The 13125-nt window shown below is 31.1% G+C and overlaps 1 protein-coding gene across 1 annotated transcript in view; it reads right to left on the bottom strand.

The window, feature by feature from the left end:
* LOC113512098 (allatostatin-A) overlaps positions 1-12860 on the bottom strand; it is an 87851-nt gene extending 74991 nt beyond the window's left edge. Inside the window, exon 1 of the mRNA XM_026895875.3 lies at positions 12780-12860. The gene's annotated coding sequence lies outside the window, so the exon portion shown is untranslated. The remainder of the gene's footprint in view (positions 1-12779) is intronic.
* Between the last annotated feature and the right edge of the window lie 265 nt (positions 12861-13125).

The following is a 13125-nucleotide window of genomic DNA, read 5'->3' as shown; positions in this document are numbered from 1 at the left end:
GTTGAGTGATTTTTTAGTTTATTTAATACACGAATTATTTAAAAGGTAGGCCAGTAAGCCTATCGTGATGAATTAACCTGGAATTAAGCACGACGGTTTCCAGGCGTGACCGCGAGGAGGTCAACTTGGTATATCTTGGAAATATCTAAGCATTGGGCTAGGAAACTCCATTACTACCAATACTTCCTCCCCTGAATAAGAGGGTAGGTATATAAAAATTATCATCATCATCATCATCATCATGTCAGCCATTAATTATCCATTGCTGTTTATAATTACTCCTCTCCATCCAAAGGTTGCCTGGAAGAGATCGCTTTTAGCGATAAGGTCGCCCATTGTTTTCTCATTGTGATCATTTCTTGTAATTGTTTATATTTATAATAAGTTTACTATTGTAATCTTTTGGAGGAAACAATAAAGAGTATCTATCATTGCTGAATACAGGTCTTCCCAATGGGGACTTTTGACAAACACTTGGTAGACAGATTGACAGCAGAAATTAAGCTTCGGTGATGTTTTAAAATGGACCCTGCTACTATCCCTCGACTATTTAGTTCCCTCAGTCGTCTCTTACAACACCCACGAGAACTAAATGGGTGGCTCATTCTATGTCTTTAACCGTTACCTGTATACTAATTCAATTCATTAATCTTATCATCATTCCATTTAATCCGACATCTTTATACAAAACATGGGATCGCTTAATTAAATTAATTCTATCTAAATCTTGAATTAATCGGTTTCAATGATTTTCAACAGTCTTAAACAAGAAAAAAACTTTAAAATATCAAAAATTTTTTGCATATTCAAGCTAATCATCATCATCATCATATCTGTTTTTAACACAGGATTAACACCTGAGTCCTCAGGAATGGCAACGCATGGGGGGTATCATGGGCGAAACAGTATACTCTGTTATGTCCATGGTACTGCTCGTGTCTATAGGCGACGGTTACCACTTTCCATCAGGTGGACGGTCTGCTTGTTTGTCATTCTAAGTTGTATAAAAAAAAAGTCTACATCACGAGTCACTAATTCACAATGATAATAAAAAATAAAATATTAAAGTCATAAAACTCCGAAAACAAAGTTTAATGGAATTCCGTAATCTCATATGTAAACAACAGACATTTTACCTGGTACACCTAAATAACCTGATACCTATTTTATACCATATTTATGTTTGTTTTACCGATTTGCTTTTTAAATGTTTGACGCGTAAGCTCGCATTTAAATATTTATTTTGCGATTAGTCCTTTCCAGAGGTTTTCATATATAAAATTTTAAATAAATAGGTAATAGCGAAATGTATTCGTAAATATTTTTTTGGACAGGCTTTGGCAAAGGACTGGAATATTTATACTGATCAATCGATATAGGAAGAGTTTATATATAGAAAAAAAAAACAGGAAACATTTTAAAAGTTTCTGGTAAACATTTTACTGGTTTTTAGTTCAGGATAATGGTCTGAATCCATTGTTTCAGTTTTTGCCGACCTGTCTCTTACACCTTGTATAATCTATTTAATTATTTCATTTGTAAACTCACATATTGTCTTGGTTAGTACAAACTTGTCATGCGGGTCTTTCACGAGTGATAAAAGTACCCTATAACGCTTGTTTTAGTAATAAGCACAAGTTTTGTCTTTTAATGTGAATTCAGTTTTTTTTTTGTATATTGATAACAACAAATTAATATAATTACCATTAGAAAAGTAAATTCGGAGACAGAAAAAAAAAAACATTAGAAAGACAGTACTTTTTATATCAGGAAATAAAGGGCAAATTATATGTAAATATAACTGCGGGCGTTGTATTAAATAAATTATTACGTTTTTTTATATATTTTCTCGTAATGATAACCATCGTTAGATAATAATATTATTTCTCATATCTCCATGTAAATATATTTATATTTGAGAAATTTGTCATTTTTGAAACATTGTTTTTTTCTTTTAATCTATAATAAAATTATCTATCGAGAAGCACAGACGAAAAAGTAGTTAAGGGTAATAAACTTGAGCATAGATTTAAGATAATGGAAACTTTTGCGCTATTAGTTCGTAATCTTAAGGTAAACTCGTCAAGCTGTTAGTACGTTAGCGAGATAACATACCAAGAACTAAACCAATGCTCAAACAATATGATCATTCTATTTGAGATTAATATTATTTTAACAAAAATTATATGACTGTAATATTATATTAAAATATCCCTACTTTAGCTACCCGCTAACGACATGTTTCCCCACTGTATTGGGTTGTCTGGAAGACACCTCTTTCGGAGATAAATCCATCCCTGGTCACAATTTTTATAAATGTATTGTTTATGGAATTTACAATTTATATATATATATATATATATATATATATATATATATATATATAAATTGTAAATTACAATTTATATATATATATATATACTATATAAGTAGAAAGTAAAGTTCCTTTCCCATCGGTGTCGTAAAAAGCGACTAAGGAAACTTTATGGTTGAGGGATGGGCAGCAGCGTCCCTTTTAAAACATCACTAAAGGCATATTGTAATTGCCAACTCGCTTGCCAAGCGTGGCAACTACTGGCAAATCCTCCCAATAGGGAGAGGCCTATGTACAGCAGTGGACAGTAATGGCTGATATCAGCATCATTATAAACATGAGACTGCATTTGTCTTTTGTTACCTCTTAACGCCTTAACAATTTAACCGTTTACGCAAATTGGTATACACATACTACTCGTAATATAGAAGAAGTTTTTAGTAGAAGGTTGATAATATAATTTTATTTTTTGCATCTGTGGTCATTCAAAAATTATTTTTAATTATTTGTTTTAATTTATACAATAAATTTATATATTATTGTTATAGCTGCATACGTGAAGTTCCGTTGCCTTTGTCATTCGGGATCCCGGCATTGTATTCTCTAACCATTACACAATTCTGTTTATTTATTTATTCATTAGTATAAATATGTGTACATGGCGGATTTAATGCTAAAAGCATTCTCTCCCAGTCAACCATAGGGAAGTGTCAGAATACTCGAATGCGGTACTACTAATTATTGATGTACATACATACTAAAATTACATATATAAACGAATAAATATATATGAACAACAAATATACTTACACATATATGACATATACTATATTATATACGAAATTGAGAATAATATAAAGTACTTCTATCTCCATTTATTAAAACAAAAAAAGTTATAGATGTAAGAACATTTACTATTTTATCAACATTTTTTTTTATACAACTTAGAATGGCAAACAAGCTGACGGCTCAACTGATGGAAAGTGATAACCGTCGCCTATAGACATGAGCAGTACCATGGACATAACAGAGTATACTGTTTCGCCCATGATACCATGCGTTGCTATTACTGAGGACTCAGGTGTTATTCCTCTGTACCCAGTAAATTCACGCCATACCCCATCCATCAAACCGAAACACTTGAAATTGAAACACGAATGGGACAGAGGTACCCAAGCAATCGACTTTTGTACAAAGTCTCCCTCTGGTCTCTTTGCTATTTTATCAATGGAAAGTCTACAATAGATCATTTAGAGTAATCAATCAATATAAATAATAAAGAAATTGTGTACGAATAAATCGTAAATCGATATATACATTTGCATAATTATTATACATTATTTAGAATCGGCATTTATTCATATTTAAATTTAACCAATCAACGCGACCGAGCAACAGTTACTTCTCGTTGTGATTTAAATAAAAATACGTAATATTTTTTTTTTCTTATTTTTTTCTATCATTTGCTGTAGAAACCATGGGCTTTTGGGGCCTAGATGCAAAGCATTTTAATCGAACGATCGCAACGCGCCTCTTCAAGGTTACTGGTGACCCAAGAGCTGGTTTCTTTGCGCAAAAGATAAGTTTGGCAATCCAAAGAGGTAATGCAGCCGGTATCAACTGATTTGATTCATCTTCACTTATTATCTTTCACTGGTGCCCCATCAGCGTATACCGATAGCGCAGGCGGGGTTACCATTCCATAATCATCCAATAAAAATTTTATTGATTGATTGATTCTTTCATAATATAATTAAAAAAAAAAAACATAAATTTTAACCAATAATTACAGACCAAACAGTGAGGGCTTGGGAAAGGGATTGTTAGTTATGAGGTCTAATAGCCCCATTGTTAGCAATATAAGCAATCAGGTCGACCTCTACGCGGTTTCATCTGGAAACTCATCTATGATTTATGACTGGTGCCCCGCTAGCGTATACCGATAGCGCAGGCGGGGTTACCATTCCATATTCAGCCATTAAAAAAAAACAATAGTGTAGCTATGTATTTTCGGCCAATAAAGTGTCGTTTCTAAATAGCTCGTGTCTATTGGGATACAGGAATTAATTCCATTCTGACTCATTAAAAAAAAATAGTGACGGCGCGTTTCAACTTTGTTAGAAAACCAGGGACGAACTGTAACTAAAATATTCATTTTTAATAAAATCTAATCTATCCTTTTAAAAATATCGTTCTTTTAAAAATAACTTAAAACCTATAAGTACAATAATTTAGGGATCAAACGGATGGAATCTTGTTTAATTTATTACCGAGGAAACGCTAAGGTAATTATATTGAAACCTTTGATAAAAAAAAAAAAAACTAGTTCACTCGATGTAACGAACTGAGATCCCTTTTCGTTTATCCAAAAGGGGTTAATCAAATCTCAAGTCTGAATATTTAAGAGTAGTATTAAAGCGTTGGATAAAAAGTTGACGTTACTCGACTTTGGTGAAAACTTCGGTATGGGAAGGGCTTTGGGACTGCAAGAAACATGAAAACTTAATTATATGTAGTTAAAGTACCGGTTTAATTTAGGTTTTAAAGCACAAGTTTATTAAATACGTCCCACAGCTCTTCAAGTACCTACAGCCTAGATCATATATACGTTTAGATGGAGCATCGTGAATTCAAAACGCCACAACAAAGGACGGTTAGTACCGGACGGATATTTTTTTTAACAATATAAATTGTGCTCTTTTCGGGTATTGGTATATGAATAGTTATATAAAAATATTATATTTGTAAAATTTTGCAATTAAGTATAATGTTTGAGAGTACTGTGAGAGAGTATAAAGTGCGTATGTGGGAGACTTTGTACAAAAGTCGATTGCTTGGGTACCTCTGTTCGATTCATGTTTCTTCCGTGAAGCAGTTCTGTTTGCATGGCTGTGTTTCGGTTTGAAGGGTGGGATATGGCGTAAATTTACATAGTACAGAGGAATAACACCTGAGTCCTCAGGAATGGCAACGCATGGGGAGTATCATGGGCGAAACAGTATACTCTGTTATGTCCATGGTACTGCTCATGTTTATAGGCGACGGTTACCACTTTCCATCAGGTGGGCTGTTAGCTGGTTTGCCATTCTAAGTTGTATAAAAAAAAGTGTATAAAAGTATATGTATGGACATAGATTCCAAAAATATCAACTGACAAAATTTACGACAAAAAAAAATATTTTGAAAATTGGAACAGACAGTTATAAAAAAAAATTAGTTAAACGACTTCTTACTTTAAATAGCAGCCAAAAAACAGTAATTACGTAAAAATTGGAATAAATTAAAAAAGAAAAGTAAATATTTCAAAATCTAGTCTCTAGTTTAATACTTAGTTTCCAGACCAGTAATAAGACTTCATTGATCGATTAATTAACTTAGACGTGTAACAGAGTATAAAAATAATTAAAGATTGTGTTCCATAAAAAATCGACTTTAATTTTTTTTATACAACTTAGAATGGCAAACAAGCTGACACAGCCCACCTGATGGAAAGTGGTAACCGTCGCCTATAGACAAGAGCAGTACCATGGACATAACAGAGTATACTGTTTCGCTCACGATACCCCCCATGCGTTGCCATTCCTGAGGACTCAGGTGTTATTCCTCTATACCCATTAAATTTACGCCATATCCCATCCTTCCAATCGAAACACAGCTATGCAAACACAACTGCTTCACGATTGAAACACGAATGGGACAGAGGTACCCAAGCAATCGACTTTTGTACAAAGTCTCCCTCTAAATTCAATTACAACTAAATCAATTATTTTGTTTTAAATACAAAATTACTGAACCAATGATTATGTGATGTATTTATATTCTTTATTGCACTTAAATAATACATGGGACGATTAGTTTAACAACTAGTTAGCAAGAGAGGGCTTATCTCTGAAAGAGATCTCTTCCAGCCAACCCAGTGTAGTTAGAGAGAAAATAATTTAATTTGGGTAATCCAGTGCAGGAAAGGTACCGGTAAAAATAATGTAAATACAACAAACACAAATTGTGTATAAATATATAAATAAATAAATACGTAAATAGATAAATATATATACATATGTATAAGTGCATAGAATTATCATGTATTATTGGTTAAAATGTATGTAAAGGGTAAGACAGTCACGGAATCTTTATTAGTTTTAAATTAATCTAGCGTCTGATGGGTGGGAAGATATGGAGAAATATAATGTAATAGAATAAGTACCTACAATTTAAAAAAAAATTGCATTTTTAATATTTTAACATCAAATTTGTTTCGTTCGGACACGAAATTTCGGAAAACATTTTATGGTAGGCCCTCATTGTCCCTAATTGATACTGTGTTATATTAAACCGATAGCGCAGGTAAGGTTAACAATCCATTTTCGACCATTAAACAAATCGTTTCTAAATAGCTCGTGCCTATTAGGATACTGGAATTAGAAAATAAAATATCCAGTCATAAACGGTTTTCCTGAAGATTAAGAACGTTAAGAAAGTTCATTTGTAAAAAGAAACATAAAAATGCCATTTCTAATCGTCTTACATTTTCGTGCCCTGCTTTCTTAGAAGCTTAGATTATATAAATAGATTTTTTTATGCAACTTAAAATGCCAAACAACAATAATAACAAAGTGTCAATTAAATAAAAATGGGTCACAATTTAGTCAGTTAATTTGACAATGTTATCTGTTTATTTTTTTTTAGTCCAAACAAAAGGCGCTTCTTTTCAGTGTTGCAAGTAATTGGATTAAAAAACTCCCTGATTGTTTAATGTTTTAAATTCGAATTGGGAACTATTTTTTCTGATATAATAAAAACGATTGGCGAAGCGTTTATATGCGGACACTCTATCTATGTAGTCTAAGATTGGAAGCTATGCCAATATCTATGGGAATTTCTTATTATTAATTCTTCTAAAGAATTTTTAAAGATTAAAACGTATAACGCAGGTTAAACTTTTTATTTCCTTTCATTTTTGATCCAATGACATTTTCTCCTTGATCACAACTTTAATTATTGAACATCCATCAAAGGCGATCATTAGAGTTGAAATGATTAATTATAATATAAAAATTATAATCAAGTAAAAATAAAATTAGACATCTATAAAACTTGAAATTTTTCATTTTTAAGTGATTTTTCTAAACAAATATTTTCTAAACTCAATGGTATTTTTTTTTCTATTTTACGTTAAGCGACATATTCATCACTTACTAATTATATACTAGGTTCTACCCGCGGCTTCGTCCGCTTGACGAGGATATGTCACTGACCAGGATAAAAATTAGCCTACATTCTTCTCCCTCCATTCCACATAGTAATACTGTATGATTTTAGAAACTAGTTATCAATATTTTCTTAAGCGTATAATGCTTTATCAATACCTATGTGTTACCATAAAAATGTCCTATGTTTTGATCTTGGATACAGTCTATAAATTTTTATTCGTAGCTTTATCGTATTTGTACCAGAGGGAGACTTTGTACAAAAGTCGATTGCTTTGGTACCACTGTCACATTCGTGTTTCAACCGTGAAGCAATTGTGTTTGCATGCTGTGTTTCGGTTTGAAGGGTGGGATATGGCGTGAATTTACTGGGTAGAAAGGAATAACACCTAAGTCCTCAGGAATGGCAACGCATGGGGGGTATCATGGGCGAAACAGTGTACTCTGTTATGTCCATGGTACTGCTTATGTCTATAGGCGACGGTTACCACTTTCCATCAGGTGGGCCGTCAGCTTGTTTGCCATTCTAAGTTGTATAAAAAAAAAAAAAAAAATTTTTGTCACAATTGAAGGTACTTTTTTGTGATGAAAAATTATGTTTCGATTTTAAAATTTGATTTTTTTGTATGTCGCTTGGAAGGTAAACTGAGGATACTGTTCATCTGATGGAAAGTGGTAAGCATTGTTTATAGCTATAAATTATGGAAACCATAGAATACAAGTTGACAGTAATGGCTCCTCTGTGTGTTGCCATTCACGAGGACTAATGTAATATTTAGACCTCCACTCAGTAATTCAAAACGTACAGACATATTTATGTATGTAATTGTATGATCATAATATTTGATTTCATTGTATGCAGTTAATTTATGTGTTAATTTACATACATACATTTATAACTGTTTTCCCAAACGTCGACTGATGTAGAAAATTACAGAACGAAACTCGCATTTTGTACTCTTTATATTTTAACTAGCGTCCCACCCGGGCTTCGCACGGGTGCAGTGCTGATACTAAATATTGGGTATATTTAGTATACAGTTTACAGCTTTTTTGTCATTAGATAATACAAACATGATAAAGTGCTGTAGGGCGAATCGCGGCCTTTGACGCACTATGTGCCTGCATTTTAAATCGGTAATACCTTCGGAAATATTCATTTAAATTAAATGCTGTAATGAGCCATATTGATCAATATTAAATGGACAATGTAACTAAGGTACTTAATTGGATAAAAATTAATGCTGTATTGCTTAAAATCACTTTGCAAAAAAGCCATTTTTTTTCCGTAAAATGTAAAGGATAAAAAATGCTTATTGTGGGTTATCCTTAAGAGATAGACATATACCATCGCGGACTTTTTTGTTGACTTTTTTAAGGTGTAAAATACTGTAGTACATTATTTTGATTTATCTTGTTAGGTTCAGCCAACGTTTGCAATGTAAGCGTAAAAAAATTTACTTATTTACGACATCACATTAGAAACCTCTAAATTTATTAGTGTTTCTCTACAATATTATGCATGTATTATACATATAAACCTTCCTCTTGAATCACTTTATCTACTGAAAGAAACTGCTTCAAAATCCGTTGCGTAGTTTTAAAGATTTAAGCATACATAGGAACGGACAGAGAGCGACAGCGACTTTAAACTATGTAGTGATGATGTAATAACCACCTTTTTGACTTACGATCTCCACTAGTTTCGGTATCAATTCGTGACCCTTAGTCATGAGTGACTGTGACGCGAGCACGAGCCTGACTGGCAATTGACTCAGGCTCGTATTGGTCGAGTTTTTTTTTTTTATATACAAGTAAACCGATATTTTTTTTATATTAAAATATAATGTGTGCTTATTTAAACTTTATTGTATTGTTAATACAATTTTTACTATTTATATTTATTTCTCATATATTTTCAAGGGATAACACCTGAGTCCTCAGAAATGGCAAAGCATGGGGGGTATCATGGACGAAACAGTATACTTTATTATGTCCATGGTACTGCTCATGTGTATAGTCGACGGTTACCACTTTCCATCAGGTAGGCCGTCAGCTTGTTTGCCATTCTAAGTTGTATAAAAAAAAAGTACATTATTGCGATTTAGCGCGACGCGATTGCAGGTAAATTGTACCTGAATACTTGATTTTTGTTCCCGACGTTTTGTTTTTTTTTTATATTATTATACACAACCATTCATTTGCAAGATATTATGGAGATACCTCGACTAACTAGATTAACTAATTAAAAACGCTGATTTAAGCTGATTTCCCTAAATAAAAATGCAAATACATCTGTCAACTGTGTCACACAAGTCCACCGGGAACATATTCAATTAAAGTTTAGTAAGGATTGAATTTTTACAGAACTTTCTCCATTTGAAACGTGATTCGAAAATATTGTTCAGTCGCGGATTTTACACTACATTTTATATTGTTTTTTTTTTTTAAACATAGGGGACAAACGAGCATGCTGCTCAGCTGATGGTAAGTGACTACCGACTAACCGACTACTACATAAGCACCCGCAACACCAGAGGATTCACAGGTGTGCTGATGGCATTTTTAAAAGGAATATAGATGGATATACACCAGAGGGAGACTTTGCACAAAAGTCGACTGCTTGGGTACCTCTGTCCCATTCGTGTTTCAACCGTGAAGCAGTTGTGTTTGCATGGCTATGTTTCGGTTTGATGGGTGGGATATGGCGTGAATTTACTGGGTACAGAGGAATAACACCTGAGTCCTCAGGAATGGCAGCGCATGGGGAGTATCATGGGCGAAACAGTATACTCAAGAAATAATCATTTAATATAATACTCTTTTCTTGAAGATTACTATTGTGGTTTCATAAATTGTTTTATTTTATATTGTAGTTTATGTGTAAATAAACCGTCTGTATTCGCGTGGTCCCGGCATAGAATAGGCTACCCCTTCCTATCGGATGGACAGCAACATCCCTCTTAACATATTAAGATGTTTTAACCTCTCTATAAGTCAAACTGCGGTTGCCAACCTGCCTGCCAAGCGTGGCAGCTAATTGCCAAATTCCGCTTGTGGGGAAGGCTTATGTCCAGCAGTGGACAGTTAATGGTTGATATGATTGTGATACACAAAACATTCAAATATTTTATATTTATAATAAAGTTTAGATTATTTATAATCGATATTGCTTGAGATATCTTTTTATAGTAACAAAGGATCAGTTTCCGACGGATCAATTATAGTAATTACGACGTGATTGAATCTTTGAACACTAATTTTACTTCTAATTTTATTAAAATAATAAAATTGTAATTAAACGCTATCTTTACTTAGGAGATATTAAAAAAAAATTGTGAGGATTTAAGATTAATAGATGCCAAAACAAAATTTTTTTTAGACTTTTTATATATCGATATGTAATTTTGTTCCGGCAAAATTTACTGCACCAAATTGGCTGTGGTTTTCACAGTTGTGTCCCTAATAGTTTAACTTGAAGTTTAAAATATAAAAGAAATATGTTTGAAAAATCCTACGGAAAAGTGAAATATTTTGAATTACTGTGCGAAGCCGACGCGGGCAAGTTTCAAATATTTTCAGTTATAAAAATGTATAATAAATTATTAAATGATTAAAATTATTTATTTAAAAATATTTATATAATATATATATAATATTATGTATAACAAAATTTTGTGCATATCACTCTTATGTTAAACACAGTTTTTGTTCCGTTAATATTTTACACAATTTCTATATATCTCTAGATGCAAATAAAGAGTTTATCTATTTGTTATCCTTTAACACAATTATTATATTTTAAAATAAAAATAAAATATTATAAATAAATATAATATAATAAATAAACTTATACACTTAAAAATATTTTTTTAACAACATTATATTAAATTTATAATTATACATTAACTTATTAATGTTATTTAGATGAAGAATTATATATTCTAAATTGCTGAAACTAAAAACACTTAAATCCTTTTAAGGAAATGTTATACTAGTGAATGTAATTTTATTCTTAAAGAAATAAATGCGAAAATGTAACAAAAAATTCATTATTAACAATAAAATATAGCGATTCACGTATCACGTTATAACTTATACAAAATGATACGTAAAATCACCATTAGAATCATTACGATGGGACGTTTACACGTTTAAACGAATTGAAAGTTATTATAACTTTTAAAGTTTCACGGTACATGCTGTATGATTTATAAAAGATAGGAATTAACGCGATCGTTTGGGTGAACTATAATAATTTAATAGAACTATCTCGACATTTCGAGTAGTTTACATCGGCTGTAGTTATGAATAGATTGTTGAAAGAAATGAAAGAAGAAATTAAAAGAAAGAATTTAATGTAATTGAATAGTTACTTTGTATGTGTTAATTTAATTTCAAATATAGATATATAATTAATAATTAATTATCATTATTTAATAAGAATTAGATGATGAATATACATTTTATTTTGCAAGAAGTATTTTATATTATTATAGGTATTTATTGTGTAATTATTACAAAGTAAATAACCATAATAATAATATTTTTTATACAAATTTGTAATAATTACTAATTAAATATCCATAAATATAGAGATCAGGAGAAATTTTATGAATCAGTTTTGTTTTCAGTTGAGAATCCACTTTCAACATTTTATTATATTTAATTATTAAATATTCATAGAGAACGTAATATTAAAATTTGTAATATTATATATTTTTTATTTATATTATTTTTTATATAACGAGTATTAATATTTTTACAATACAGTAAAAAAGCCATATCGTTGAATAACTTACCACAGTGACAATTAAATATACGAACATAATTCAAACTAATTAATAAATATTAGATTGTAACTATTTTAAAAATATATTTAAATTCGTCTTGTATTAATTAATTAATTACTAACTGTAAAAAAAATAAATAGAATAGAACATTTTACATTTTTATTATACCGTAAACTGATAATGACTGCGCTCCTTTTTTTCAGTACATTAAAAAACCTACATTCCTAGTTGTGAACAGCAATGAATTTAAATTAAATATTATAATTAATTTAAAATTAGTCAAAACGTTTTGTTAAAATATAAAATTAATTTACTTTTTATTAAATTAAAAACTTTTTACAAACTCGACGCATTATGTATAAAGACTAAAACTTTTCTGGAACAAAACACGGAGAAGGCGAAAAAATAACGGAAATTATTTTTGCATATTCGAAATTCGAAAACATTAAAGTTTTTTTTACTCACCTGAAGTTGTTCTCGATACGTAAAGACGGCTACACACCACGAACACGTGTTAGCATGTCCCGACAGCCGTAATGATACTGCAAAGCTCCGTATCGGGCTGCCCTTATATAACCCATGACTATGCGCGGGGGTTGTTCTAATTGAAAACCATAACTTTTTTTTAATAAGGACGATATTAAATAATTAAAAAATATGCCTACGTTTGAGCGTGTGGTTTTGCAGTGAAACTAATGAGTTTAATCATAATTTGAGAATTTTTTCGACAAAAAGAACTGATTCACTTTGAATTTTAAATCGCATACGACTATATTGAAAATGAATCTTTCAATTAAAAATAATCATGCAA

The sequence above is a fragment of the Galleria mellonella genome, unplaced genomic scaffold, assembly GCF_026898425.1.
Source record: "Galleria mellonella isolate WM207_F2 unplaced genomic scaffold, CSIRO_AGI_GalMel_v1 utg184, whole genome shotgun sequence".
NCBI lineage: Eukaryota > Metazoa > Arthropoda > Insecta > Lepidoptera > Pyralidae > Galleria > Galleria mellonella.
This window is presented reverse-complemented; position numbering and strand designations above follow the sequence as displayed.